Source organism: Sus scrofa, chromosome 6 (assembly GCF_054392235.1).
Source record: "Sus scrofa isolate SSC_HxYL_T2T_F1_AM1 chromosome 6, Sscrofa_HxYL_maternal_Yorkshire_Landrace_v2.0, whole genome shotgun sequence".
Taxonomy (NCBI): Eukaryota; Metazoa; Chordata; class Mammalia; order Artiodactyla; family Suidae; genus Sus; species Sus scrofa.
In genome coordinates, this window is record NC_139388.1 from 108692280 (window position 1) to 108712768 (window position 20489).

At 37.0% G+C, this 20489-nt stretch overlaps 1 protein-coding gene across 6 annotated transcripts in view; it reads left to right on the top strand.

The window, feature by feature from the left end:
* Positions 1-20489, top strand: part of METTL4 (methyltransferase 4, N6-adenosine) — a 491081-nt gene that overhangs the window by 133718 nt on the left and 336874 nt on the right. The gene's annotated exons all lie outside the window — the stretch shown is intronic.

A 20489-nucleotide genomic window follows, 5' to 3' on the forward strand; every position in this document is an offset into this window, starting at 1 on the left:
CGGGGTACCAAAGTGAGAAAATATTTTAAGTGCCTTTGCAGCTGATGTGAACGTTTTTTGTTAATAATGTGATTTTCCTTGAAAGAATGAATGCTCTGGGTTTAACCACTTGAAGGTAGTTTTATGCTTTCTAGACCTTTTTTCTTTGTCTTGTGAGAACCTAATGCAGACCTACTGTTCAGTTATAAGAAATGTTTATTTTCCAACTACTTTGTTCTTATTTCCAAAAGTAACATTGGAATAAATAGAAGATCAGTCATAAATGATGTTTTGATAGTTTCATGCATTAGTACAGGTGGAAGACTTCTTTGTTTTAAATTTAATAGGTTAGGACACTTGAGTGACAAAAGGAAGTCAGCAAGTTAATTAGAAAGGGGTTTAGAGTCTTTTTAGGGAAATATTGAGAGTATAAAAGATTCCAGCATCATCACTGACCACTAGTGAAGAAAGAGTGAATGGATTTTTCAGGGATGATACTAAAAACTAAGTGAAACATACACTGAGAGATTACTGGGGTTAGTAGAAAAAGTATGACTACAGGGTTTGAAATGCTAAATCTGTTGTGGGAAAGGGTGAAATTCAATTTGTAAATTAAAAGGAGAGAGAAGAGGTAATGGAAAGTATAGTGAGCAGAGTAGCATTTTTGTCAAAGCTACTGATTTATTGTGTGTCTGTTTTATCCATTTCTCTTGTAAAAAAAGAACACAAGTGTCTTGGATATTTAGAGTTCTTTAGAAGAGAACAGGCAACTCTGTAAATCAAGTTTGTCTTTGAACTTGCAACTTAAGCTAAATGGAAATACGATATTGTGGTAAAGTTCACAGGGTAGGATATTGAAATCTGTTTTTTTATAGCTGTCAAAAATAGTGACATATCTTCCTGTTTCACATAAAATAATTGATTCTCAGAAAATAAACAGAAAAGAAATTGATGTCATCCTGCTGGTTTGTATTACAAAGCTTATATAAAGCAGTAGTTCTTATAGATGCAATATGTCACAGCTGAATAACAAAATTAACAGACTGTCAAATTAGCTCAGTCTCGTGGCATCAGACATCTCCAAGAACTTTGCCAGAAATTTCTTCCTTAAGTCTTCAAATGGAAACAAATAAACAAAGCCCTATAAAGTAGCTTTAACTCCCAGTCTAAGAAAATAGAAGACTGGAATAGACTAGAGGCCAGTCTGTCCTTTTTGAGGTAGAATATATGTTTCTTTTGATTATTTTTCTTACCCCATTGAACCTACATGGTTAAATACCCACTGGCTAATAAATATTTTTATAAAAATAACAAGAAAATCCCTTTATGGGTTTAGGAGTTAAATGCCTTTCAAACATATTGTGTTTTAAGATAACATGAAAATCCTGACTATGAAAGAATTTTTTAAAAATTTTGTAATGATTTTTATTTTTTCCATTATAACTGGTTTACAGTGGTCTGTCAATTTTCTACTGAACAGAAAGGTGACCCAGTCACACGTACATGTATACATTCTTTTTTTTTTTTTTTTTTTTTTGTCTTTTCTAGGGTCACACCCGTGGCATATGGAGGTTCCCAGGCTAAGGGTCTAATCATAGCTGTGGCCACCAGCCTATGCCAGAGCCACGGAAATGTGGGATCCGAGGCATGTCTGCAACCTACACCACAGCTCACAGCAACGCCAGATCCTTAACCCACTGAACGAGGCCAGGGATTGAAATAGCAACCTCATGGTTCCTAGTTGGATTCGTTAACCACTGAGCCATGATGGGAACTCCTATACATTCTTTTTTCTCACATTATGCTCCATCATAAGTGACTAGATATAGTTCCCAGTGTCATACAGCAAGATCTCATTGCTTATCCATTCCAAAGGCAGTAGTTTGCATCTATTAACTCTGAGTTCCCTATCCATCCCACTCACCCCTCCCCCTCCTTGCCTCCCTTGGCCCATTTCCTCTCATAGCAATTTCTCTAATAAAGTCCTTGCATGTTTAAACCACGTGTTCTCATAGCACGTGGGCATCCTTAAACACTCTGCAAAGCTTTGCTGTTTGTTTTCTTAAAGGAAAGACAGAAGTGTTAATCACTGTATACAAGATTTTGTCAACCTATGTGGTCAGACTCTCCAACCCAGCCACATTAGCCTCTTCTAGTTCTCTTTAATATATCTACTTTCTTCTCAAGGTTTGGAAATACAACAGCTCAGGAAGGTTCACAGCAAAGTATGGAGGTTTGTCAATAAAATGGAAGACAAAGCCCCAAACCAAACCAAACCCCAAACAACAAAGGTGCCTTTGGTAATGAGGTTTCTTCTTCTCCTCCCTTCCTTCCCTTCCCTTCCCTTCCCTTTCTTTCCCTCTCTTCCTTTCCTTTAATTTCAAAAGGATCTGTCTAGTGAACACCCCCTCATCACTGAAATCTTTGTTCAGATGTCATTTCTGGAGAAAACTTTCCCATTCTCCTCACTGGTCAGGTTTCAGGTTTACTTGTTTTACACACTCTTAGCACCAAGACCTTTGCTTCTTAGGACATATTGGAGTTGATATTTGTATTCATTGAATGAATATTTGATTCAGTAATGTCCCCTGGACTTGATATTAAACTCTGTGAAGGCTTAAAATCTGTTTAATTTCTTTGTCTCACTTCTGTACCCCAACTTCTAGCACAGTGTCTGTCATTCAAGAAATAACTATTATAGAAATTAATTCAAACATGTAGTTCCCTCAAAAACCTAAAAATCTAAAAGGACCTCAGTTAATGTGAAACATTTTTTAATCACTAGTGTTCATCCTACATATTAAATGTTAATATTCTTCCCTAAACCTCTGCCTGTTACATTTTTGTTATTATGAAAGTATCAGGTTAATGAGCTCATATTTACATAATTGGTTCAATACATTTGAAAAATGGTCCTTTCACATGTAGATTGAAAGTGAGGGGATGGGAGAAGATATTTCATGCCAATGGACAAGATAGGAAAGCAGGAGCTGCAGTACTCATATCAGACAAAATAGACTTTAAAACAAAGGCCATAAAGAAAGACAAAGAAGGACACTATTTAATGGTAAAAGGATCCATTCAAGAAGAGGATATTACAATTGTGAATATATATGCCCCTAATATAGGAGCATCCAGATGCCTACAAAAAATACTAACAGACATAAAAGGAGAAATTGATGGGAATACAATAATAGTAGGAGACTTTAACACCCACTCACATCAATGGAAAGATTCTCTAGACAGAAAATCAAAAAGGCAACAGAGATTCTAAAGGACACAATAGAAAAGTTAGACCTAATTGACATTTTCAGGACATTACATTAAAAAAAAATGAGAATATAAATTTTTCTCAAGTGCACATTTTACATTCTCAAAAATTGATCACACACTGGGGCACAAAGCTAACCTAACAAATTTAAGAGTATAGAAATTAATTCAAGTATCTTCTCTAACCACAATGGCATGAAATCAACCACAGGAAAAGAAATGAGAAAAAAACTTAACATGGAGACTAAACAACATGCTACTAAAAAAACCAATGGGTCAATGAGGAAATCAAAAAGGAAATTAAAAAACTACCTTGAGACAAATGATAATGAAGACACAACTACTCAAAATCTTTGGGATGCTGCAAAAGTAGTGCTCAGAGGGAAATTCATAGCAATACAGGCCTTCCTCAAAAAAGAATAAAACTATCCAATTGACACCTTAACCCACCACCTAAATGAATTAGAAAAAGAAGAACAAACAACAGCTAAAGTCAGCAGAAGGAAGGAAATCGTAAAGATCACACAGGAAATCAATATAACAGAGATTAAAAAAACAATATAAAAAATCAGTAAGACCAAGAGCTGGTTCTTTGAAAAGGTCAACAAAATTGACAAACCTCTGGCTAGGCTCACCAAGAAGAGGAGAGAAAAAACTCAGATAAACAAAATAAGAAAGGAAAAAGGAGAAGTCACAATGGATACTACAGAAATACAAAAAACCATGAGACAATACTGTCAACAATTGTACGCTAACATACTTGACAACCTAGAAGAAATGGACAACTTTCTAGAGACTTACAGCCTACCAACACTGAATCAAGAAGAAATAGATGACCTGAACAGACCGATCACTAGAAATGAAATTGAGTAGGTCACAAAAACACTCCCTACAAATTAAAGTCCAGGACCAGATGGCTTCACAGGCGAATTCTACCAAACATACAAAGAGGAACTTATACCCATCCTCCTTAAACTTCTCCAAAAGGCTGAAGAAGAAGGAACACTCTCAAAGACATTCTGTGATGCCTCCATCACCCTAATTCCAAAACCAGACAAAGATACCACCAAAAAGGAAAACAATAGGCCAATATCTTTGATGAATATAGACACAAAAATTCTCAACAAAATTTTAGCCAACCCAATCCAACAAAAGCAATCATACACCACGACCAGTGGAATTCATCCCAGGTTCACAAGGATAGTTCAACATACGCAAATCAATCAACGTCATACACCACATTAACGAAAGAAAAGTCAAAAACCACATGAGCATCTCAATAGAGGCAGAAAAAGCATTTGACAAAGTCCAACATGCATTCGTGATAGGAACTCTTACCAAAGTGAGTATAGAGGGAACATACCTTAACATAATCAAAGCCATTGATGACAAGTCCACAGCAAAGATAATACTCAATGGAGAAAAGCTGAAAGCCTTCCCACTAAAATCTAGATCAAGACAAGGATGCCCACTCTCCACCACTGTGGTTCAACACAGTCCTGGAAGTCCTAGCCACAGCAATCAGACAAAAAAAAAAAAAAAAAAAAAAAAAAAAAGAAAGAAATACAAGGCATCCACATAGGGAGAGAAGAGGTAAAACTGCCACTGTATGCAGGTGACATGATACTATATATAGAAGACCCTAAGAACTCAACCCCCAAACTGCTCGAATTGATCAACAAATTCAGCAAAGTAGCAGGATATAAGATTAACATTCAGAAATCAGTCACATTTTGGTATATGCTAACAATGAAATATTAGAAAAGGAAAACAAAAATGCAATGCCTTTTAAAATTGTACCCCCAAAAATCAAATACCTGGGTACACGCCTGACCAAGGAGGTGAAAGACTTATGTGCTGAGAACTACAAAACAATAATCAGGGAAATTAAAGAGGATTCTAAGAAATGGAAAGATAGTTCATGCTCCTCCGTTGGAAAAATTAATATTGTAAAAGTGGCCACACTACCCAAAGCAATCTACAGATTCAAGGCAATCCCTATCAAATTACCCATGACATTTTTCATAGAACTAGAACAAACCATCCAAAAATTTATATGGGAGTTCTCGTCGTGGCGCAGCGGTTAACGAATCCGACTAGGAATCATGAGGTTGCGGGTTCGGTCCCTGCCCTTGCTCAGTGGGTTAAGGATCCGGCGTTGCCGTGAGCTGTGGTGTAGGTTGCAGACGCGGCTCGGATCCCGCGTTGCTGTGGCTCTGGCGTAGGCTGGTGGCTACAGCTCCGATTCGATCCCTAGCCTGGGAACCTCCATATACCGCGAGAGCGGCCCAAGAAATAGCAAAAAGACAAAAAAAAAAAAAAAATTTTATATGGAACCACAAAAGACCCAGAATTGCCACAGCAATCCTGAGAAACAAAAACCAAGCGGGAGGCATAACTCTCCCAGACTTCAGGCACTATTACAAAGCCACAGTCATCAAGACAGTGTGGTACTGGTGCCAAAACAGACATACCAATCATTGGAACAGAACAGAGAATCCTGAAATAAACCCAGACACCAATGGTCAATTAATCTTTGGCAAAGGAGGCAAGAATATAAAATGGGAAAAAGTCTTTTCAGCAAGTGGTGCTGGGCAACCTGGACAGCTGCATGCAAATCAATGAAACTAGAACACACCCTCACGCCATGCACGAAAATAAACTCAAAATGGCTTAACGACTTAAACATAAGACAAGACCCCATCAGCCTCCTGGAAGAGAACATAGGCAAAACATTCTCCAGCATCAACTGTACAAATGTTTTCTCAGGTCAGTCTCCCAAAGCAACAGAAACACAAGGAAAAATAAACCGATGGGACCTAACCAAACTGACAAGCTTTTGCACAGCAAAGGAAACCATAAAAAAAGCCCAAGAAGACAACTTACAGAATGGGAGAAAATAGTTTCAAACCAAGCAACTGAAAAGAGCTTAATTTCTAAAATACACAAACAATGTATACAACTCAACAGCAAAAAACCAACAACCCAACGGAAAAATGGGCAAAAGACCCAAATAGACATTTCTCCAAAGAAGATGTACAGATGGCCAACAAGCACATGAAAAAATGCTCAACATCCCTGAGTATTAGAGAAATGCAAATCAAAACTGTTATGAGGTACCACCTCACACCAGTCAGAATGGTCATCATTAATAAGTCCACAAATAACAAATGCTGGAGACGGTGTGGAGAAAAGGGAACCCTCCTGCACTGCTGGTGGGAATGTAAATTGGTAAAACCACTATGGAAAACAGTATGGAGATACCTCAGAAAACGAAATATAGAACTACCATATGACCCAGCAATCCCACTCATGGGCATATATCCAAACAAAACTTTCTTATGAAAACACACATGCACCCCACATGTTCATAGTAGCACTATTCACAATAGCCAAAACATGGAAACACCTAAATGTCTGACGACAGATGAATGGATTAAGAAAATGTGGTACATATACACAATGGAATAAATACTACTCAGCAATAAAAAAAGAAGAAAACAATGCTATCTGCAGCACCATGGATGCAATTAAAATTTCTCATATAAAGTGAAATCAGTCATAAAGAGACAAATACCATATGATATGACTTATATCTGGAATCTAATACATGGCACAAATGAACCTTTCCACAGAAAAGAAAATCATGGACATGGAGAACAGAATTGTGGTTGTCAGGAGGGAGGGGAAGGGAGTGGGATGGACTGGGAATTTGGGGTTAATAGATGGAAACTATTGCACTTGGAATGGATAGGCAATGAGATCCTGCTGTACAGCACTGGGACACTGGGAACTATATCTAGTCACTTATGATGGAGAATGATAATGTGAGGTAAAAAAATGTATACATGTATGTGTGACTTTGCTGTATAGTAGAAAATTGACAGAACACTGAAAACCAGCTGTAATGGAAAAAAATAAAAATCATTTAAGAAATAAAATAAAATCTTCTGCCCATTAAAAAAACCCATCATAAATGCAGTTATATGCCCTACTGCTGACATTTAAATTCCTCTTATAATATGTGGCAACATAGGATTTTTTTGGTCCCCCCTCATTTTTTTTTCCTTTCTAAGAAGTGTCATTATTCCTTTTCTAATACCATAACTACTATTTCTTGAAGGAAAACTGTGATTTGACAACAGAAACGTGTTGCTTTAAGCTGAATGTTATTCTAAATGATGTCTCTTAGGAGAGTTTGTAGGTAGGATCTCTCTGAACAGTGCTGACAAAACCCACTCCTTAGGTCACATGCCCAGAGCTTCATCTTCCCCAAGGCACACAACCACACTTGTATACCAGATACCTCCTTGGAAGGAGGACAGTCCAACATGTGGCTGCATTTCCTCCATTGAAGGGGGAGTGGTTATGGGATGTGACAGGTGGAAACACAACATTCTATTTGTTGGTACTGTGGCAAGGAGCCTGATAAAAATGCTCAAACGCTGCTCTGCCACTCACCACCCCCCCCCCCCCGTGGAGTTTTCAAGAGGAACAATAATAAAAGAAAGCCAAGTACCCCTTGATTTATTAATGGAGACAGGGCAAGAATCTCTGGAAAGCAGATGCAGTACTTACCTTGGGATCTAAGTAGGACCATCCATTACTATTTCAAATCAGAATTTGTGGATCTTTCCACCTCTAGCCTACAGGAAATCAAGGCAGTGACCAAAACTCTCTGCTACATATGGAAAGGTGGGAAAAAAGGCAAGACATCTGGCCCTCAAGTGGGACCCAGACTCAGCCTAGGAATTCTGCCATCTAGAGTAAAAGAGAAATGGAGCAGGTGAGCTGCATGCTCTGTCAATATCCAACTACGCTGCCCACCTGCAAACATAGCCCAATCAATCCAATAGAATTCTAACCAATCCAGGAGTTCCCGTCGTGGCGCAGTGGTTAACGAATCCGACTAGGAACCATGAGGTTGCGGGTTCGGTCCCTGCCCTTGCTCAGTGGGTTAACGATCCGGCGTTGCCGTGAGCTGTGGTGTAGGTTGCAGAGGCGGCTCGGATCCCGCGTTGCTGTGGCTCTGGCGTAGGCTGGCGGCTACAGCTCCGATTCGGCCCCTAGCCTGGGAACCTCCATATGCCGCAGGAGCGGCCCAAGAAATAGCAACAACAACAACAACCAAAAAAAAAAAAAGAATTCTAACCAATCCAACTCTTCTTCAAATAAGATGAAAGATAAAGGAAAACACATGTGAGGGCCTAGTTAAGGCATCCTGGTCCATAAAAGCCTATTATAGTGGATTGGATAGTGTCCCTCTAAAATTCATGGTCCACCCAGAACCTCAGAAGGTGACTTTATGTAGAATAAGTGTCTTTGAAGGTATAGTTAAGTTAAAGTTCTTGAGAGATCACCCTGGATTTAGAGTAGGTTCTAAATGCAATAACTGATGTTCTTATAAGGGAAAGGAAAGGGAGATTTGAGATACATAGAGAGGAGAAACACAGGAAGGTGACGTGAAGATGGAGACAAAGTCTGGAGTGATGTGTCTATAAGCCAATGGATGCCAAGGATTGCCTATAATCACCAGAAGCTAGAAGAGCAGCATGGGACAGAGTGTCCCTCAGAGCTTCCAGATGGAACCAACCATCATGACAGCTGACTTGGGAATTCTGGCCTACTGAACCATGAGAGAGTACAATTCTGTTATTGTAAGCCACCCAGACAGTGGCGATCTGCTATGGCAACCCTAGGAAACCATCAACATTCCTCTATTACATGATCGCAGAAAATCTGTCCCATTGGTTGGTCACAAGGGAGACTGGGCAAAAGAAGATGAATACAAAGTATAAATCATTCACCACAACTAAGAAATTATATTTAGAATTTGAATCCTATTGTTGGAGGAGCAATAAATTCTGTACAACAAAGTAAATCAACTACAAAATGAAAAAGCAACCTAATGAATAGGAGAAAAAATTTCAAATCACATATATCATAAGGGGTTAATAGCCAAAAGGGAGAAGAATTAAATGTGTATGTTCAACCTGCCACATGATAACCAGCCTGAAAAAGAATTTAATGCTGTTTTTAGGGCCACACCTGCAGCATATGGCAGTTCCCAGGCTAGGGGTCGAATGGGAGCTACAGCTGTCAGCTACCTGAGATCAGAGTTGCATCTGCAACCTACACCACAGCTCATGGCATCATCACCACAACACTGGATCCCCAATCCACTGAGCAGGGCCAGGGATTGAACCCAAGTCCTCATATATACTAGCCGGGTTCATTACTGCTGAGCTATGACAGGAACTCCAGAAAACATATTTTTTAAAACAGCAATGTACATCTTATTTAGTTTCTTAAGTCTGGTGGTCTAAAAATAACAAATAAATATATCAGATAAAATTTAGGGTTCGGGATGTTTCATTTTTGCTTTGAATTAGTCAAATACTTAAGTAGTTTTCTTTGTGCTAAAGAAAAAGTATTAAAATTGAACATTATACTTTTCACTAAAATCAATAGTGATCTCATATAATTCAATAGAAAAAGTAATAATAATGACTCAACTTAAAAGTGGGTAGAGAATCCGAATAGACATTTTTCCAAAGAAGACACACAAATGGCCAACAGGTACATGAAAAGATGTTCAACATCACTAAATATCAGGGAAATTCAAATCAAAACCACAATGAGATATCACAACTGTTAGAATGGCTATTATCAAAAAACAAGAAACATGCTGACAAGGATATGGAGGAAAGGGAATTCTTGTGCACTGTTGAGGGGGATGTAAATTGGTGAAAACACAATGGAAAACATTGCGGAAGTTCCTCAAAAAATTAAAAATAGAACTACCATATGATCCAGCAATTCCTCTTCTATGTATTTACCTAAAGGAAACAAAATCACTATGTAGAAAAGATGCCTGCATCCCCATGTTTACTGCATCATTATTTACCATAGCCAAGACATGGAAGCAACCTAAGTATCTATCAATAGATGAGTAGTTAAAGAAAATCTGGGATAGGAGTTCTTGCTGTGGTGCAAAGTGATGGTATCTCTGCAGCAGCAGGGACATGGATTCCATCCCCAGCCTGATGCAGTAGGTTAAGAAAGGATCCATTTGCCATAGCTGTAGCATAGGTTGCAACTCTGGCTCAGATTTGATCTCTGGCCCAGGAACTCCATATGCCACAGGGCAGCCAAAAAAGAAAAAATAATAATAAAATATGGGATATATACACAGTGGAATATTATTCAGCCATGAGAAAGAAGGAAATCCCACCATTTGTGACAACATGGATACATTTTGAGGGCATTATGCTTAGTGAAATAAGCCAGACAGAGAAAGGCAAATACTATATGATCTCACTTGCATGTAAAATCTTATTATAGTTTTATTTTTTAAAGTGTATATCTTTTCAATTAAAGTATAGTTGATTTACAATGTTTTTTTCAATTTCTATTGTACAGCAAAGTGACCCAATCATACACAGTCCCCTGTGCTGTACAGTAGGGCCCCACTGCTTATCCATTCCAAATGTTATAGTTTGCATTCACCAACCCCAAACTGCCCAGCCAAACCACTCCTTCCCCTGGCAACCACAAGTCTGCATCCCTCATATATCACTGATAAGAATGCAAAAAAGGCACAGCTTCTTTAGAAAACAGTTTGGTAGCATCTTCAAAAAGTTTTAAGCATAAGTGTGCCAGAACCCGAGCAATTCCACTCCTAGGTATCTACCTAAGAGAAATAAAAACAGTTGTCTGCACACAAAGACTACTTCATGAATATTCATATCATAATTATTCATAATAGCCCCAAACTGGAAACAAACCAAATGTATATCAACTAGTGCATGTGTAAATAGAATAGAAGAGTACTCAGCAATAAAAAGTTACAAATTACTGCACATGCTGCAAAACAGATGAACCTTGAAAACATTATGCTTTTTGTGAAAGAAATCAGACCTTAAAAACTACATGTTGTACGATTACACTTATGATAAAAATTTAATAGTTTCATTCTTTAAATATCAGAGAGACCAAAAGCACATCAGTACTTTCCTGGGGTTAGGGATAGGAACAATGATTGGCTGCAAATTGGTACAAGGGAATTTTTTGAGATGACAGAAGTCATCCTGAAACTACATTTTAATTTGAATTGTACATTTGCAATGACATTTTGATTTGCATTTCTTTAATAATTAGTGATGTTGAGCATTTTTTCATGTGCCTATTGGCCATCTGTAATGGTAAAAAACTGAAAACACTACCACTAAGATGAGGAACAAGACAGGGATGTTCACTTTCACCACTACGATTCAGCATAGTTTTGGAAGTCCTAGCAACTACAGAAGGAATCCAAATGGGAAAAGAAGTAAAACTATCACTGTTTGCAGATGACATGATACTATACCAAGAAAATTCTACAGACACTACCAGAAAACTGTTAGAACTAATCAATGATTTGAAAAAGTTGCAGGGTACAAAATACACAGACATCACTGCATTTCTATATACTAACAATGAAAGATCAGAAAGAGAAATGAGGGGGAACATCCCATTTAGCATCGCATCAAAAAGAATAAAACACCTAGAAATAAAACCTACCTAAAGAGTCAAAAGATCATACTTGGAAATCTGCTTCGTTTTAATCAACATGCAGAACTTGGTTTTTGACATTTCACGCCCTTTAACAGTTTGCAGTATCTGTAATCTGTACTTAGTTCACGTTATCACAAAGGGAGTTGTTTCGTCGAATAGAAACATGAAAGGGGAAAAAAGGTAGAACTAAAATCTGGCTTTCACTGGGTTCTTTTGATGAAATCACCTATCTCTGACTAGAACCTCAAAATGACTAAGAAAGCTCTTTCACCTTACTTTAGAGAATCCCCTACTCCCGCAAGACAACTAATTCATCTTGCCTTGGAATTCACTCTAAAGATCAAAAGTAGAAGTCATAAACATATTTCCCTAGTCATCACTATTATATTTCCATCGTCCCCCTAAAATATTCTGGGGAAATGATCATGAAACTTGTAATTATTTCTTTTACCCTACTGAGAGTACCAGCGTGAAGCAAAATGTCATCCCAATGACACTGGCAGAAATGTGTACCCATGAAATGCTACCGTTTTGCTGCTTTAATTTCTGCTGCCACTGACTTATTCTATTATCCCTTCTATCTGAATTTAACAGCTTATCAGTCTCAATCCACGTTGCAGTGTTATAGCCATTTTAGGATACAGTGACTTGGGTTTGTTTCTACAAGAACATAACCTAGCCAACCTAAACTGACACACTCTCTCTGTAAAGAGACTGTCTACATGTTCTTCTTGCATCTTAACCTAGTCTGAGCGACTTGCAGATAGTAAGCTCTGAACAGCTGCCAAGTCTGTCGCATCTTCCAAATAAACCCTGGTGTTCATTGGAGCAGTGAATATCAGTTAAATCACCCTCACCCCAACACCACACGATTATCCCCAGTTCAGACTGCTAGAGGTTAGATTACTTCCTAAATATTCCCAAAAGCTCAAGGAAGGATTCAAGATTTTGATACTGTATTCCTCATTTCTTGAAGAGTAGCCTACATCTCTGATGGTTGCTTTGTATGTCTTTGCACTAATGCACAATTCGGTATATGAGTCACACTGTTCTTACTATACTCCCCCTCAGCCCTCAAACTTCTCTTCAATCAATAAAAGCCCTTCCAGAAAGTTTTTATCCTTTTTTTTTTTCTTTCAATTTCATTTGAAAGAAAACTCCCAAAGAAGTGGGAGTACATCTTCTGGGGTTTGTGAGGGCGGCTTTGGACATAATATAACAAAAATTATTCATTATTCTTACACATACTTTCTCCAATTCAGTATAGAATCAACTGTAATTCAAAGTCCTAAACATGGAGTCAGAGACCGAAAAAAAAAATTAAAGAATACAACAAAGAATTAGTTCCTCATTTGTACTCATACAGACAAATCTTTTTAATATGGAATAGGCATTTCTTCATGGTTTTTGTCATTGTATGATTTAAAGAGCTTTGTAATAATAATAAAAAAATCTGTTTTCAATTTATTCACAATTAAAACTCTTTTTACTTTTTTCAAACCTACCTAAATCTAGCAAGCAAAAGACTTTATGCACTGAAGCTGAATGAAACCCATCTCACTGAAGGTCACATTTAGAACTTTGAACCTTCAATTGTTGAATATTTCTTTCACTCTGAAAATATGGTGATCAAATAGAAGAATCTCAACATTATCATCTGAATGACAATCATTGTTCTACTTGGAAAATTACATAAATTTCTGTGGATTGACAGTGAAGGTGAAGAGCTTCTTTGCATAGTCCAAGAATAAAAATAAAACCCCAACATTTCAGTGTTTTAGAGAGCAAGAAAATTTAAAACACTTCCTGTAATATATTTTTAAGTTCAGAAAACTGTAGGCTTATAAACTGTAAAAACTCAATGAATTTGAAATACCGAGATCTTTCTTAAAAATAATTCACCACATTTCTTTAAAGATTTTACATTTTATTAAAGCATTACTTCCTATTTTTTCATAAAATCTAGGAAAATCTTGCTAATTCCAATTGGAAACTATTCCTCATTCCACTACCATTCAATTAAAAGGAAATGATTGTGTTTGCTTTTATTTATATAAATTAACAATAATAGCAAGTAAGTTCCTAATTTTCTGGTTTATACTTGATTTTACATATTGTTTTTCTTCTAAATAAATTAATATTTATACTCATTTCCTATCTCATTTTTACATTGCATGTAATCCTTTTCCTACAGTTTAGAAATCTATAATAATTATTATTATTACTAGAAGATATTTGTTTTTTTTAAAATCACCTCTTAATATAACCTGCAACCAACACATTCATTTCTCAGGTTCCCTCTTAGCCTTTCTTAACTAAGGACAATAACAACATTAGAAGTAAAATGATCCTCCTTTATTGTCATTTGTGATTATCAATTAACACAATTTGAATTTCACAAATAATCTTATATGCATATATCTAGCGTTTTTCGGTAGATTCATGTTCAGCATATATTGTTCTATACTGAAGTAAACTAAAAAGCATTGGCAAATTTACCAGATTCCTGATTACTGGACATCAGTCATAACAAAATAGAGTCTCCAGGAAGTTCTCTTGTGGTGTAGACAGTTCGATCCTTGGCCGGTGAACTTCTACGTGGTACAGGTGCAGCCAAAAACAAACATATAAAAAAAAAAAATAGTCTCCATATAATCAAGTCTTCCTAACTCAAACTTTTCGTATTCCCACATGCCCGTCTGTTATTAATCCTGCCTCATGATTAATTACAACAGCCCAATAAAGAAGGGCAGTTTATATTAGGTTATACAGAAACAGAGGTCTTAAGAAAACAGTGTGATCCAAATCTATAGAGGTTCTCAGATGACATCAAGCATTGCCAAATAATATTATGTGTTAAAGCCACAACAACAACAAAAATCATTAAAATCCATGACTATATAACAGAAATCTAAATCTAAGCTTTACTCATGCATATATGGGTAGGGGGAGTGTGTCTGTGATATCTGTGTATGATATGAATGCATGATGTTTGTGTGTGTGTGCATCATACTGTGTGTGTTAATGTATGTACAGCCATATGCGTGACATCTGTATGTGGTGGCTGCGTGTGTGTGTCTGTGTGGAGAAGAGATGTGCAGGAGGACAAAGAAACAGAAATGAGAGAGAAAAGAAAGGAAAATGGATGGTGGAAAGCCAAAGACCATTTTCCTTCTTCGAGAGCTGATGTCTTCCATTGGATACATAAGCTTTTGAGGCTGGAAGGTGTGGGAAAATAAACATTTCACAACCAGTCATGGCATCTAAGGAAGCTTCTGATAATGAAGAAAGCTTGGGAACCCCAATCTGAGGCAGCTTTCATATCCCCTATATGGTCACAGGTTATTTTTAGTGGTGTGATTTTTTTTTAATTTAATTTTGTGGTGATGTATATGAGAAAGTATAGATGATAGAAATATTGGGTTTTTTAAAAGCTTGAACCTCTGCTGAATAGAAACAAAAGGGAATTCTATCAGTGACTGAAAAAAATCAGCAGCAGAGGCATGCTTTTCGGAAGACGAAAAGCAGGTTTGCTGCTGAACTGCCTTGATCAACTTTTAAATTAATATTTTATGTGACAGGAAAGTGTCCTCTCCTTCCCACTCCCAATCCAAGGATTTATGAACAACTCTCCCTCAGGAGACCAGCTGGAAGCAGGGCCTGAAGGCACAGGAATTTTTCCTGGCTATTATCTATCAAAGCTTTTCTTTTACAGCAGTAGTATAAACTGGCAGATGTGGAACAAAATAAATTCAATTCAGATTTTTTCCCCTAACCTATACATCTCTCTAAGGAAAATAATCCGTGTTTCAGTAAATCCCAAGCTAGAAAATGTCCTAGTGTTTCATCAGCCTCCAATTAACAAATCCAAATAAGGAAGAAAAAGAGAAAAAAAAAAAAAAACCAACTAATTTTACCAACACTTAGCTCTGCCCTGTTCTAGGGACCTGTCTGCTGGACATCCAGAGGGCTCCACGAGAGTAAGTTTCTACCTTTAGGCTGAAGTGTGCTGATGTGGGTCAAGGGTCAGGAAGTTTCCACTCCAAGGAGCACACCTCACACTCCAGTCACCAGCCAGGCTTCGGGGTAGCCTTTGCCACTCTTCACAAACCCGCACGCCTGAATCTTGTTTTTCAAAAGCCCTAACTGCCCAATCAATGATTATTTCCTTATGGAGACAAAATACAAAAAGGGGAACGTTGCAGAATTTGAAAACCCATTTTGTTTCCTCAATCTTCAAACTATAACCACCAAGAACGAGGTTGACTTGGGGAAATAATAACAAAGAAAATTTTATTGGAAATGAGAGTAGACAAGGGAAGAGAGAAGGAGGGTACGTCTAAAAGAAAATGTATCTATAATCACCTTTTCAAATAATCTATAAAAGAATACTAAACCCAGGGAAAAAAGTCAACACCCCTCAATCCCTGGTAACCACCATTGTACTCTCTGTTTCTATGGGTTTGACTATGTGAGATACTTCGTATAAGTATTACCAGGCAGTGTTTGTCTTTCTGGGACTGGCTTATTCCACGTGGCAAAATGTCTTTCAGGTTTATCCACGTTGTTGCATATGGCAAGATTTCCTAATTTTTAAGGCTGAATAATACTCCATTGTATGTATATACCATATTTTCTTTATTCACCTGCCAATGGGTATTTCAGCTTTTTCTGTATCTTGACTACTGTGAACATGAGATCACGTATATCTCCTTCAAGATACTAGTTTCAATTCTTCTGATAAATACCCAGAAATGAGATTGTTGGATCATATGTTAATTCCATTTTTACCTTTTAAGGAACCTCCATGCTGTTTTCTATTGAGACTGAAAAATTTACATTCTCACCAACACTATGATCCCAATTTCTTCACATCCTTGCCAACACATATTATCTTTTGCGTTTTTGATACTATAGACATCCTGACAGGTGTGATACACTATCTCATTGTAGTTTTGATTTGCATTTCCCTGATAATTAATGATGTTGAGCATCTTTTCACATATCTGTTGGCCATTTGTATGTCTTCTTTGAAGAAATGTCTATTCAAGTCCTTTGTCCATTATTTAATCAGGTTATTTGTTCATTGTTTCTTTGAGTTGTAGGAGGAGTTCCTTATGGTTTTGGTTATATTAACTCCTCATATATATGGTTTGTAAATATTTTCTCCCATTCTGTAGGTCATCTTTTTATCCTGTTTACTATTTCCTTTGCTCTGTGGAAGCTTTTTAGTTTGATGTAATCCCACTTGTCTACTCTTGCTTTTGTTGCTTGTGCTTTTGGTGTCAGGGTTATTTCTTTAGGCTGGATTTCCTTAAGCCACATTACTGCTTCAAAAGGCTTCTTTGTTAAAGCTCTTGTTGCACATTGCCAAACTGCATAATTTTCTAGTTTATAGTACCAGAGGCAATAACAAGTCCTTGCTCTGGCACCAATTATCATTTTTAAAAGTATAATAAAAATATAACTTTTCTTTCTTATTTCACTTTATATTTCTCTACTAGAGAGCCTAAACATTTTCTCTAAGGTAGTATTTTCTTATCCAGAGTCTTCCAATATTTTGTAAATGATCTTTTTCTACGTCAATATATTTGAATGAATTTGTTAGGGTTTTTAATTGATATCTATTTTTAATATAGTGAATATATTGGTTCTTTGTCATAAATACATATAGATAAAAGCTCATTGTTTTACATAGTTTTTACTTGCCTTTATTTTAGGGTTTTAATTTATCTTTTTTTTATTTTTTAATTTTTTTTAATTGTCATTTCCCCAATACAATTTTTTTTCCTACCGTACAGCATGGTGACCCAGTTACACATACATGTACACATTCTGTTTTAATTTTTCTTACATAATTTTTTTTCTTTTTTAGATAAGACCTATCAAATTTTTCTGTGTAATTTCTTCTATCAATTTAAGCCCAGAAAGTTCTTATACATATAGGTATCAGCTATTTCTATATGTATTCATCTAGCTTTTGTAGTATGATCATTTTAATTTAACTCATCAGGGTATCTAAACTTCTTTTAAAGATTAAAGAATCTAAGCTAGATTTATAAACTTTTCTAGCCAATTTTCCTTAATTTGTTATTCAAAACTGGTAACTTTTATATTTTTTCACAATGCCTACTTAATCATCTATTAAGCATTAGCTCCCTAATGAACAGGGAGTTTAAAGAAACATAAATGACACCAAAACCAGTCATACGTCAGTTGACACAATTTTTCCTCAGGTTAGCATTTTGCTAATTTTTTCCTAACCCATAACTCCCCTCTCCTCTCCTTTTCCATCATCAATGCTCTTCCCTCAAAATACCTGGGCTCAGTTTCATTTCTTCCAGAAACAGAAGGTACACTCCCAGATGCCACCTAATTCCCAGGCCTCAATTTCTTATAAATTAAATATTGAGCAAAACAATCACTTTGAAGTTGTATAATTTACAAGTGTTGAAGTTTTAATAGTGTTTTTGAAGGGACAGGGTGAAATGTCATACCAACTGTATTGATTTTAGTGAAAGGCATAATGTTCAACTTTTAATACTTTTTCTTTAGCGCAAAGAAAACTACTTAAGTATTTCACTGCCTAATTCAAAGCAAAAATGAATTCTCCTGAAACCTGACTTTTAACAATGATATATTGATTCGTTATTTTTAGACCATGAGACTTGAGAAACTGAATAAAATGTACATTACTGTTTTTTAAAAATATTTTTTCAGGCTGGTTATCATGTAGCAGATTAAACACACACATTTACTTCTTCTCCCTTGTAAATCCACACTACAAAACTGTAAAAGAGCTTTTAAAAAAAAGTATAAACTTATAAGCACAAGGAGACTTGGAAAAAACAATGGCAGCAGAATGAATAAACAGAGCACAGTGGATTTTTCAGGCAAACTACCCTTTATGATAATGTGGATACATGACATTACACATCTATTCAAACCATAGAATGTACAACAAGTCGTCTAATGTAAACTATGGACTTGGGGTGATAATGATGTATCAGTGTGGGTTCATAAACTGTAACTGATGTAACACTCTGGTGAAGGAATGTTACTAATGGGGGAGGTTATGAATATGTGGGGTATATGGGAAATCTCTGTACTTTCCACTCAATTTTGCGTGGAACCTAAAGTTGCTCTAAAAGTTAAAGTCTGGGAGTTCCTGTCGTGGCTCAGTGGTTAGCGAATCCAACTAGGAACCATGAGGTTGCGGGTTCAATCCCTGGCCTTGCTCAGTGGGTTAAGGATCTGGGATTGCCGTGAGCTGTGGCGTAGGTTGCAGATGTGGCTCAGATCCTGCGTTGCTGTGGCTCTGGCGTAGGCTGGTAGCTACGGCTCCGATTCGACCCCTATCTTGGGAACCTCCATATGCCGTGGGAGCAGCCCAAGAAATAGCAAAAAGACAAAAATAAATAAATAAATAAATAAAATAAAAGTTAAAGTCTTTTTTAAAGTGGCAGGAATGTTTAGGGAGATGCGAAGCAGAAGGATGAATGACGTTCACTTTGCAGACTGGAAAAGGCTGAATCCTAGGTTGTCAATGGGAACAACTAAGCAGGAATCTAAATTACAAACCAGAATCCTCAAAAACCTCAGAAACCAACATCTCTAGGAAATTCTAGTATTAGAAGGGAAGGTGCAGCTAAAACCATGAAGAAGGTTCAAAGTTTGATTAAGAAAAGCCAAATGAGGCATTCTGTTGTGGTTCAGCAGTAATGAACCTGACTAGTATCCATGAGGACGTGAGTTCGATCCCTGGTCTTGCCCAGAGAGTTAAGGATCCAGCATTGCCGTGAGCTGTGGTATAGGTCACAGACGTGGCTCAGATCTGGCGTTGCTGTGGCATAGGCCAGCAGCTACGGCTCTGATTCAACCCATAGGCTAGGAACTTCTACATGCCACAGGTACAGTCCCAAAAAAGACAAAAAAAAAAAAAAGATCCAAATAAGCTCCCCTACTTTATTCAGCTGAGTGACCGAATCCCAGAAAATGGGAAAATAGAGGTCCTCTGGGCGGGACACCCAGCATAGTTGAATCCAGGAGTACCATAATGAAGGAGACAGGATGCTGAAACCCCAACCACCTCCCCTGAGTGGCTCAGAGGACAGTCACAGGAGACTAGAAGATCCTTATCTGCAGAATCTAAGTAACCCACAAAAAAGAAACTTAAAAACATTGATATTTGAGTGTGTCCTTAATGAAACAATTAAATCAGCTCAGTCTACTGTGAAGTCCATGGTCAGTGTGTCCTACACATGCAATGGCTTCTTAGTAGACCACATTTAAATATTAAATCACAGACTAGGGCTAGCAGACACTGGAAGAAAGACTCTTAGATTTAGGAGAGAGACAAACTAAAGACAGGTAAAGAAACTTGAAAGAGATGGAGAACATTCAACAAAAAGAACATTTTTAATTGTATTGTCAGCATTCTCAAAGAGAAATAAGATTTTGCATCGATGAAGTATGAATATAATGCTGCAGAATGGTTCTCCCATAGCACAGCAGGTTAAGAATTCAGTGCTGTCACTGCAGCGGCTTGAGTTGCTGCTGTGGCGTGGGTTAAATCCCTGGCCTGGAACTTCCACATGAAGTGAGCACAGGAAAAAAAAAATTAATAATAATAATACTGCAGAGTAGAAATTTTCAAAAAACAAAAAAGAATTTTGGGAACTTTT